The following is an 11,016-nucleotide window of genomic DNA, read 5'->3' on the forward strand; positions in this document are numbered from 1 at the left end:
CTCCTCCCATCCCTCCCCATCTTCTTTCCATTCTTCCTCCCATCCCTCCTCCCATCCCTCCCCATCTTCTTTCCATCCTTCCTCCCATCCCTCCTCACACACTTCCTCCCATTTCCCATCTTCACCCTCCACCCACTCCTCCTCCCTCTCCTCCTCCCATCCCTCCCCATCATCTTTCCATCCTTCCTCCCATCCCTCCTCCCATCCTTCTTCCCATCCCCCATCTGCTCCCCATCCCTCCTCCCATCCCTCCTCCCATCCCTCCCCATCTTCTTTCCATTCTTCCTCCCATCCCTCCTCCCATCCCTCCCCATCTTCTTTCCATCCTTCCTCCCATCCCTCCTCACACACTTCCTCCCATTTCCCATCTTCACCCTCCACCCACTCCTCCTCCCTCTCCTCCTCCCATCCCTCCCCATCTTCTTTCCATCCTTCCTCCCATCCCTCCTCCCATCCTTCTTCCCATCCTTCCTTCTATCTTTTCTCTTCCTTCCAATTTTCTTTCATCGTTTCATTTTCTCTCCATCCAGAACATTTTGAGGAGGGCCTTCTAGGCACTGGTAGGGCTTATATAGGTATATATCATACACGTTCTCCAACCTCAGAGACCCAGACATCTAAACAAATAATTATAACACATTGTTCAAGAGCCACAGCATGAGCAATCAATAACCCTTTTGCCAAAGAAACCAGAGCAGGACAGAAATGAGCCAGTGGCAGGAAGGTCTGACCCTGGGGATTGGGGAAGGGTGAGGGAGGGCCCTCTAGAGGAGGTATAGCCTGGGGTAGGTTTTGAAGAATGAGAAGGTTTTGACCAGGTGGCCTTGGAACTTTTTTTTTTTAAGATTTTATTTTTTTAAGTAATCTCTACCCTAACGTGAATCTCGAACCCACGTCCCTGAGATTAAGAGTTGCATGTGCCACTGACTGAACCATTCAGGCACCCTTGGCCAAGTGGCCTTAGAGAGATAAGGAACTTCAGAGAGCCCGAGGAATCTGAGGACTGCCGGGAAGGGACTCTCAGTTGTGTGTATGGATTCAAATCCCTAGGAATTTTTTTATCATGAGTTCCCAGGACCCTCCTCTGGGGAGTCTGACCCAGGAGGTCTGGGTGGAAAGTCAGAAGTCAGAGTCAGTGGCCACAGCACAAAAGGTGCCTGCTGAGTGGAGAGGCTGACCATGCTGGTTGTGCGGCTGAGCCAGTCCAGCCCTTTCCAAACCTGCTTAGGTCTATGACCACATTTCTCATCTGATAATGTCTGTGCACTCACTTTGGCAAATGGAAACCCTGAGGACCAGACAACGGCTGAGCCACAGGTACATTCTCTGCCTTCCCTGCATGGAGGCAGGGCCTTTGCACTTGCCGTGCCCTCTGTTGGGGCCGCTCTCCCATCCATATAGCCATATGGTTGGCTCCTCCCCTTCTGTATTTGTTATGTTGCTGTATAACAAGTCACCCCAAAATTTAGTGGCTTAAAACAGCCGACATTTCTCATCACGCAGTTTCTGTGGGTCAAGCATCCAGGAGTGGCTGGTTTTGGCTTGGGCTCTCTGAGGAGGTTGAAATCAGAATGACAGCAGGGGCTGCAGTCATCTGAAGGCTTGACTGGGGCTGAAGGACCACTTCTGCGAAGGGGTACTCATTTGGCTGTTGGCAGTAGGACGGTGGTAGGCTTATTAGACGGGCCTCTCCACGGAGCTGCTTGCGCATCCTTCCGACGTGGCCACAGGTGAGCTGAGAGACAGCAAGCGAGCCAGAAGCTACGACGTATTTATAAGCTAGCCAGAAGTCACATGCCATCACTTCTGGCACGTTCTACTTGCTAAAAGTCAATCTCCAAGTCCAGTTCACACTCAAAGGGAGGGAAGTAAGCTCCATCTCTTGAAAGGAGGGATGTCAAAGAATTTGCGGACCTACTTCACATCTTTCTGGGGAGCCTGGGTGGCTCAGTCGGCCAAGCATCCAACGCTTGATTTTGGCTCCGGTCATCATCATCTCGTGGTTTGTGAGTTCGAGCCGCACGTCGAGCTCTGTGCTGACAGGGCAGAGCCTGCCTGTGATTCTCTCTCTCTCCTTGTCTCTCTCTCTGCCCCTCCCCCACTCACACTCTCTCTCTCAAAATAAATAAATAAATAAATAACCTTTAAAGAATGTTTAAAAAACAAAAGAGCTGTGTCTTTCTTCAGGTCTCACTGAAACGCTGCCTATCACAGATGCTTCCCCTGGCACACCTGTCTGGAAGAACCCCCCACCTCTCCTCACGCCTCGCCCCTCCTGCTCTGCCTTGGTTTCCTCCGTGGCCTCTGCCCTCACCTGGCATCCTTTTCTTTTAGTTAATAATCTTGTTTACGGTCCGCCCCTTTCCTCCCCAGGCCAGGCTCCGTGAACTCAGACGCTGTGTCAGTTTGGGTCACGGCTCTACCCCCAGCACTAGGGTAGTACCTGGCACCTAGTACCCAGACCAGCTGATACATAGCTGAGGTGAAGATGAGGAGAGAACAATGCTGACCCTGCCTGGGTCTTCCCTGCCTCTGGAATCCAACCCCGGTTGGGCCCCGCGGGACCCGGAACCTCATCCTGTGCCAGACAGGGGACAGCCTGGTCTGAAGGTCAGTGCCGGTCCCGGCTGGGCCACCAGCCTCCGGTGTGCCGCCAGAGGTGTCCTTGGCCCCAGCTGAGACTCGGTTTCTCCGTCTGATGGGAGCGCGCTGGATTCCTTCTTCCACTTAGCGGGTATGGCCCGAGCACCTACCAGGAGCCGCCCGGTGTCCTGGGCGCCGCACCAACACGGCACCTGCCTTCACGGGGCTGAGCCTCTAGAATAAAACCGCTGAGGGTCCTTCTGGCTCCCCTGTGCTCCTGTTCTGCCCTCTGTCCTCTGGAAGATGCTTCTGTGGCCTGAATTATGTCCCCACAAGTTCATATGTTAAAACCCTAATAACCTTAACGCGATAGGGCCTTTGAGAGGTAATTAGGGTGAGAGGAGATCCGGACGGTGGGGCCCTCATGACGGGCTGAGTAACTTTGTGAGAACAGGAACAGAGAGTGATGATTCTCTCTCCCTGCCATGTGAGGACACAGAGGTAGCAGTCTGCAAGCCAGGAAGAGGGCCCTCAACAGAGGTCTAATAGGCTGGCACCTTGATCTTAGACTTCCCAGCCTCTAGAACTGTGAGAAGTAAATATCTATCACTTAAGCCCCCCAGTCTACGGTGTTGTCCCATAGCAGCCCAAGCCAACTAATACAGATGCTTATGGCTGAGTATCTGAGTCTAGAGATTGGGCTGGGGTATTTAAAAGCCCAGATTCTCCTGGGAGAGGGTGGATGGCCACTGGAGGGAGGAGTATCTTTAAAGCCAGTATGAGGAGACTATGGAGAACAAGCTTATGCTCGCCTCCGGGCCTTTGCACATGCTATGCCACCTGCCTGGAGCTCTTTCTCCCTTATTCCCCATTCCTATCACTGGCCAGCTCCTCCTCGCCCTTTGGTCTCGGCTTCAATGCCAGCTCCACCCGGAAGACTTCTTTAACCCAAAGGCTGCGTTAGGGCCCTCTGCTGGTTCCCACAGCCCCCTGCATTCTCCACGCTGAGCTGTAAATCATCCTTTGCGATATGCACTTAGCACCTCCCATGAGCACCCTAAGGGCGGGACCCCAAGCTCAAATCCTCACGACGGGGGGACCCAGCTTCAGCCTGATTAAATTCCTTACCAAGGTCACACAGCTGGTGATTTTCCAAGCTGTGGCATGAACCCAGACCCGTCTGGCTGTCACGTGTGTGCTCCTGGCCTCTCTTTGTTCCACGCATACATGCTCTGAGGTCTTTCCTCAAACACTCGCTCCTGTAATCTGAATTGCTCTGTTCTCATCTCAAACGGAGGAATGGAGGCCCAGAGCTCACCCACATCTGGCCTGCCCCGACCCCAGCCCCGCTGGCTTGGAGGGAACCTGCTTTGACCCAGTGATACACCAGATCCCTTGCAGGGAGCCCCCGCTGTGTGCCGCGCTGAGCCCCCCACCCGTGTGCCCTCGTTGACTGTGCCCAAACATGGGGGGAGAAAGCTGCTATCCGTCTCGCCCGCTTTCCAGGTGAGAAAACCCAGGCCCAGAGCCGTGAGCTCCCTTGTTTACTCTCGCTCCATTTAACCCCTGCTTTTATCCACTGAGTCACAGAGCCGCTTCGGAGTGCTGAGCGGGAGTCAAGGCACCATTCATTCACTCATTCATTCACTCGTTGCATCAATAATAAACACCAGGGACACAGATAAGATGCAAACAGACACATACATAAACGAGGTGATTTCAGAGCCTGAAGGTGAGTGCCTTACAGTGAATGAAGCATGATGATGTGACGGACAGTGATGGGGGAGGGGACACATCTTCAGACTCGAGGGGTCTCGACCCCGGGCGACAGATGGATCCAGGAGCCAGGAAGAGAAGGGTTGCACTGGGCAGCTGCTTCAGCTGAGGCCTCCAGGGCGACGTCCCTGGAGTGAGAAGGTGGCCTGTCAGCGAGACCAAGCTGGGTTCTGTGACTGTGCCAGGCACCTGGGCCGCTTATGGCTGACTGTCCACCTGGCAGGCACGTACCTCTGCTGCCCCTTGGGTGGTGTCATCCAGGGAGAAGGGACTTGTTCCCGAGGCCAGGGCTCAGGTATGAGGCCTGGGACTGGTGACAGGGGTCTGGGGCCTTTCTGTTACCGTTCCCCGTGTCAGGCCGGGGCCAGACCACGGCATCTCGGGTCCAGGAGAAAGGGCTGCTCAGGGAGGAAGTAGGGATCCAGAGCTGAGGCCCTGGACCCTCTCCTTCTACTCATCTTGGCTGCCCCTCCCTGGCCATACCCCCACCAGCCTTAGATCTTTGAACAAAGACTGAGCAATGTTCTCAGGGGACAACAAAGGACAGGGCCACTGTGTGACTTGACCACAGGCTTTACCACTCGTGGGTGGTGGGCAGACCCCCTGGAGCCCCCACAGGGACCACAGAACGGACAGGCGTCTTGTGTATGTCTAAACTCCCCTCTGAGGCCCCCGAGGGGACGGCACAGGACAATGAGAGATTCACGAGCTTTGGAATTAAAAAAAAAAAAATCTGGGTTCACATCTTGGGTCCCTCTTGTGTGACCTTGGGCAAGTCACGTCAACTCTAAGTCCAAGTCCTTAGTTTCCCCATTTGCAAAACCTCTAAAGGTCACTTAGAGATTAAAGGAGAAGATGGAGAGCACCTTGCCCCGGGTGCCTTTCAGACAGCAGTCTCCCCCTTCACCCACTTTTCCTCCATTAAATTTATGTTGTCCTCCCCAGCCTCCGTCTACCTGTGTCACCGGGCAGCTGTGTGTTTCCCAACGTAAGACTTTACCTCCTTGGGCTGCATAGAGTTTGAGAGCCGAAGGGACTTCGAGTTTTATGTAATGCACCCTTGTTGGCATGTAAAGATAAACTAAGGCTTACGGTCAATGTCAAAGTTGAACTGCGAGTCCCTAGGAGGCCACAGCTGTGTTGTCAGAATCCCAGCCAGAGGCTCATCCCTGGGTTCTGGCTCTTCCCATTACCTGGCGGTGAGACCTTGCTGGTCCCAGTCCCTTTTCCTCTCTGGTCCTCAGTGGCCCATCGGAATCATGAGGGGTTGGGCCATATGTTTTCTGAGGATCCTTCGCATTTTGTTTCTGCCGGTTCTGGGATTCCAGGAGTCAGATCAGTACAATTGCAACGCTGGCCACCTCTGAAGCCACCAGGGTGACTCATCTAAGAAATCAAATGGCTTGATCTCCTTGCTCTGGGCTGGGCCACATCTCCATGCTTTTGCCTGTGTTGCTGTCTCTCCCAGGAACACCCTTCTCACCCCGGCACATTCCTTCATTCACCCTGTAAGCACTTACCACACACCCCTAAAATGCCGCCTCTGATGTGAAGCTTTTCCTGACTGCCAGTTCCTTGTGTGTAAAGCTCATCTTTCCCATCATACTTCCTTGGCCTTGAACACAGTCACAACATCGGATACCTACCACCCTATTGTCCTTATCTATGTGCATGTATCTGGGAAGCTCCTTGAGGGCAGGGCTGGGTCTGATCTAGCTCTGTGTCCAGCATCAGGCCTGGTACACAGTGAGCAGAGTAAGAATCTATTGAATGATGGAGGAAGGAAGGAAGGAAGGAAGGAAGGAAGGAAGGAAGGAAGGTCACAGTCTAAGACAAATGGCAGCCAACAGGCCTCGCCCCCGTCTCTCGCCAAGAGCCAGTCCCCTACCCAGCCCATCTACTAGAGCGAGCAGTCCAGGTCCACCTGGTCACTGGAGTCACTAATGAGCATTGATTCTGATCGGTCCCATCCATCATGCCGCTGAAGTTCCCTTCCTTAAAGAGCATTAGGGAGCAAACGTATCATTGGTGACTGGAGGCCCAATAAAGCAGGCACCTCACGAAATTTAGTATTCAACTCATAAAGGCCTTAAAAGCATTTTTCAATTATGAATGGTCTGGGGGGAGTCGTTCTTTCTTCGCCAGGGGATGAATAAAGGTGGAAAATAATAGTGTATCAATATTGTTGCAACTTGGCAGGATTAATCTGGGAGAGTTAAAGCCGTTGCTTCTCCCGGATGCCTGTGCGCTCAGGTGCGCTGGGAAGGACTTGGCCAAGGCGATGAACCTTGCCGGGACCCCGGAGGCGGGGCTGCCTCCCCGTGGTTCAGCGGCTCAAGCGCCTTGCCCTCTCTCCCCTTCTCCCTCATGCCCTGGCCCCAGAGCGTTCCCTGGCCCTGAGCCATTCTTCTTACCCACGTGAGGCCTCCGGGGCTGGCCTTCTCATAGGGATCTCTAAATTTGTACACTGCTAAGGTCGTGGTCTTTATCCTGATTGTGATGATGGTTGCTCAAATCTACACATGTGATACAATTTCATAGAACAACACACACACACACACACACAGAGGAAAGTACATGCAAAAGCTGAAGGAAGAGTATAATTTTGTCCTATTTCTGTAACTACCTATGAGTTTTAAACTATTTTGCAATAAGAAATAGCAATCCAAACATAAAAAATAAGTTAAAAATGCAAAAAGTGATTCTTGCAGGAAAAAAGGAAATGGGCCTCCATCAGGGCCCTCCATAAATGGGCATGGCAGCTTCAGGAAATAATTTTGTGTTGTCTGGGATGGCAATCAGAATAATGCTTCCCTGCCAAATACCCAGAACCTATGAAGACATTAGGTTACATAGCAAAGGGGAATTAAGTTTACAGATGGAATTAAGTTTGCTACTCAGTTGATCCCAAGATGGGAAGATTATCCTGGATTATCCAGGTGGGCCCAGTATACTCACAAGATCCTTTTTTTTTTAAGTTTATTTATTTAAACTTAAAAATAGTTTAAGGGATGGGGGGGGTGGGGGTGCAGTGCAGAGAGAGAATCCTAAGCAGGCTCTATGCTCTCAGTGCAGTGCCCAACGCAGGACTCAACCATGAGATCATGGCCTGAGCCGATCAAGAGCCGAAAGCTTAACTGACTGAGCCACCCAGGTGCCCCCTCACAAGAGCCTTTTAAGTGACAGAGGGAGGCCTCAGAGTCAGAGAGAGATTTGAAGATGCTACCCTCCTGGCTCGAAGGTGGAGGAAATAGTCATGAAGTAAGGAATGGGGACAACCTCTGGAAGTTTGAAGAGGTGATAGATTTTTTTTCCCTAGAGCCTCCAAAAAAGAGCTCAGCTCTGACAACACCTTGATGTTAGCCTGGCGAGACCCATTTTGGACTTCCATCTTCAGAACTCTAAAATAAATATGTTTCAGCTACTAAGTTTGTGGTAATTTGTTACAGCAGCAATAGGAAACTAATACACCCAGTAATTCAAAATTTTTTTTGAATTCAAAATCTTTGAATTCAATGTGCATACACCCTAAGATTCAGCAATTTCACTCCTGAAAGAAAATCTTTGGTCTGCATTAGATTGTAGACGTGGTGCAGAGTTATCCGCAAGAATGGTCATTGTTCAAAATAACCTAACTAGAAATGATCCAAATGTCCATCGAGAGGAAATGGATAAATCCAATGTGTTATGTTCCTACAGTGGAATATTATACAACTGTGAGAATGAATGAATTATAGTTACACACAAACACATGGAGGAATTCCGCAACGCAATGATAAAGGAAAGAAACAAGTCACAGAGAAAGACATATAGTAGCATGCGTTTATACAAAGCTCAAACATAGACAGTGCCAGAAAAATACATAGCTAAGGGCTGTCTTTTTAATTCTAGTAGAGTTAACATACAGTGTTATATTAGTTTCAAGTGTATAATATAGTAATTCAACTATTCTATACATCACCTAGTGCCCATCATGACAGGTGCACCCCTCAATCCCCATCACATATATCACCCATTCTCCAACTTTGGGGAAAGATAAGTTACCTTTAAGAAAGATAAGAAAGACCCACAAGAAGTCTCAAAGGTCCAGCAACTTCTTGAGCTGGGTGGTGTGGACACAGGCACTTATATTATATTATTATATTATATTATATTGTGTTATATTAAATATTGTAATTATTTTAATTGTATGTATATGTTTATATACCCTTTTGAGTGGATAGTAGAGTTTACAATAAAATAAATGTTCTTTAAGTCCTTGCTTTTGAGCATTCATTTGGTCCTTTGTCACTACACTATGAGCAAGGCAGTATAAGGGTCATTACCTTCACTCTATAGCTGGGGAAACAGGCTCTGAGGATTAAGTGACTTACTCAAGCTCACTTGCCTACTTCCCAAGCTTCAGCTGTATCCACTCACCCCATCTCCTGTGCTCTGGCCTGAGTTCAAGGAAGCAATGAGAGTACAGGAGGAGAAAATATGAGTCTTTCCCTGGCTTTTGAGTTTCAAAAAAGGGAGTCAAAACTTCAGGTCATGGAGTAATTTTAGAGGTTATGTAAGCAAACTCTCCCATCCCTCAGATTATATAAATGATTCCTGAGCTATAATTGTAAGCATGTAGATGTGCAAAGTGGCATATGGGATCTGGGGAGAGTGGAAGTAGTGAACAGTGCTGCAGAGACAACAGCTTCCTGAGAAAAGTGGACCCTATACTGTATTTCCCCTGGGCCAAGCGTTATCAGAGGAAAACAGAAAACCAGCTAGCTTCATAGTTTCTGAAAAATCTACAAATCTCACTTCCAGGGAGAATCCGGGGAGGCAGCAAGACCTCAGAGTAAAACTATCTGGGTGTTGTATAGGCTGGAAGGACCTTGGATACCTTAATTAAGCTTCCTGAAGCTAGTTTTGTATAGAACATATAAATAACCAAAATACGAAATTTAAAAAAAAAAGGAGACAACACTACAGAGCTTACAGATATTAAAAAGATTTAAAAATGAATGAGAAGATATTGTGTAAGGTTTTATAAAGATAAATCTGATAATATAGATGAACCGGACAAATTCCTCAAACAACGCAACTAACATAAACCGACAGAAGAATAAGTAGAAAATTTGCATAGTCCTATGTATTTTAAAGAACACATGTCCATTAAAAAACTCACCAGGAAAATTTAGGCCCAGATGGTTTCACTAATGAATTTTTCCAGACATATAAGGAAGAAATGATACCAATTTCACATAAACTGTTTCAAAGAATGTATTCTTAAATAACATTTTCTAACCCTAACCAGCATAAGGCCAGCATAACCTGGACACCAAAAATTGCAGAAAAGGAAAATTATAGGCCAGTCTCTCTCATTATTAATTAAGCTTTCTAAGACTCAATTATTCATTTGTAAAGTGGAGATCATAATAGTTACCTTCATTGGAGAGTCCTTTTAAGGATTCAATGAAATAGATGTAAAAATTTTCGCCAAAATACAGGGAGACCAAATCCATATGTATGGAGACTTTTATACTCACAACTGAGTTGAAATTTTTCTTCCCAAGAATAAGAGGTTTGTTTTAACATTTATATTTATTTATTTATTTATTTATTTATTTTAATATAATTTATTGTCAAATTGGTAACATATAGTGTGTAAAGTGTGCTCTTGGTTTTTGGGGGTAGATTCCCATGGTTCATCGCTTACATACAACACCCAGTGCTCATCCCAACAAGTGCCCTCCTCAAGCCCATCACCCATTTAAAAATCCATTATTGGGGCACCTAGCTGTCTCAGTTGGTAGAGCATGTGACTCTGGATCTCAGGTTTGCGAGTTTGAGCCCTACCCTGGGTGTAGAGATTACTTAAAAATTAAAATAAATACATAGATAGATAGATGATAGACAGATAGATATCCATTACTAAGCACAAGGAACAAGTGTTGCAAGGATGTGGAGAAAAAGGAACCCTTGTGCACTGTTGGTAGGAATACAAAGTGATACTGCCATTGTGGAGAACAGTATGGAGGTTCCTTAAAAAATTAAAAACTACAATCCAGTAATCACACTACCTGGTATTTATCCAAAGAACACAAAAACACTATTTGAAAGTATATATGTGCCCCTATGTTTATTGCAGCATTATTTATAATAGCTAGCCAAATTATGGATGCAGCCCAAGTGTCCATCAATAGATGAGTGGATAAAGAAAATTTTATATATATATATATATATATATATATATATATATATATATATATATATATATATATATAATGTAAATCATTCAGTCATAAAAAAGAATGAAATCTTGTCATTTGCAACATCAGTGGAGCCAAAGAGTATAATGCTAAGTGAAATAAGTCACAGAAAGACAAATATCATATGACTTCGCTCCTATGTAGAATTTAAGAAACAAAAATGAACAAAGGGGGGAAAGAGAGAGACAAACCAAGAAACAGATTCTTAAATATAGAGAACAAATCCATGGTTACCAGAGGGGAAGTGAGTGGGGAGATGGGTGAAATAGGTGATGGGGATTAAAGAGTACACACTTACCATGATGAGCACTGAGTAATGTATAGAATTGTTGGATCACTATATTGCATACCTGAAAGTAATATAACACTGTATATTAACTATACTGAAATTAAATGTTTTTAAATTTCA

The sequence above is a fragment of the Acinonyx jubatus genome, chromosome C1 (assembly GCF_027475565.1).
Source record: "Acinonyx jubatus isolate Ajub_Pintada_27869175 chromosome C1, VMU_Ajub_asm_v1.0, whole genome shotgun sequence".
Taxonomy (NCBI): domain Eukaryota; kingdom Metazoa; phylum Chordata; class Mammalia; order Carnivora; family Felidae; genus Acinonyx; species Acinonyx jubatus.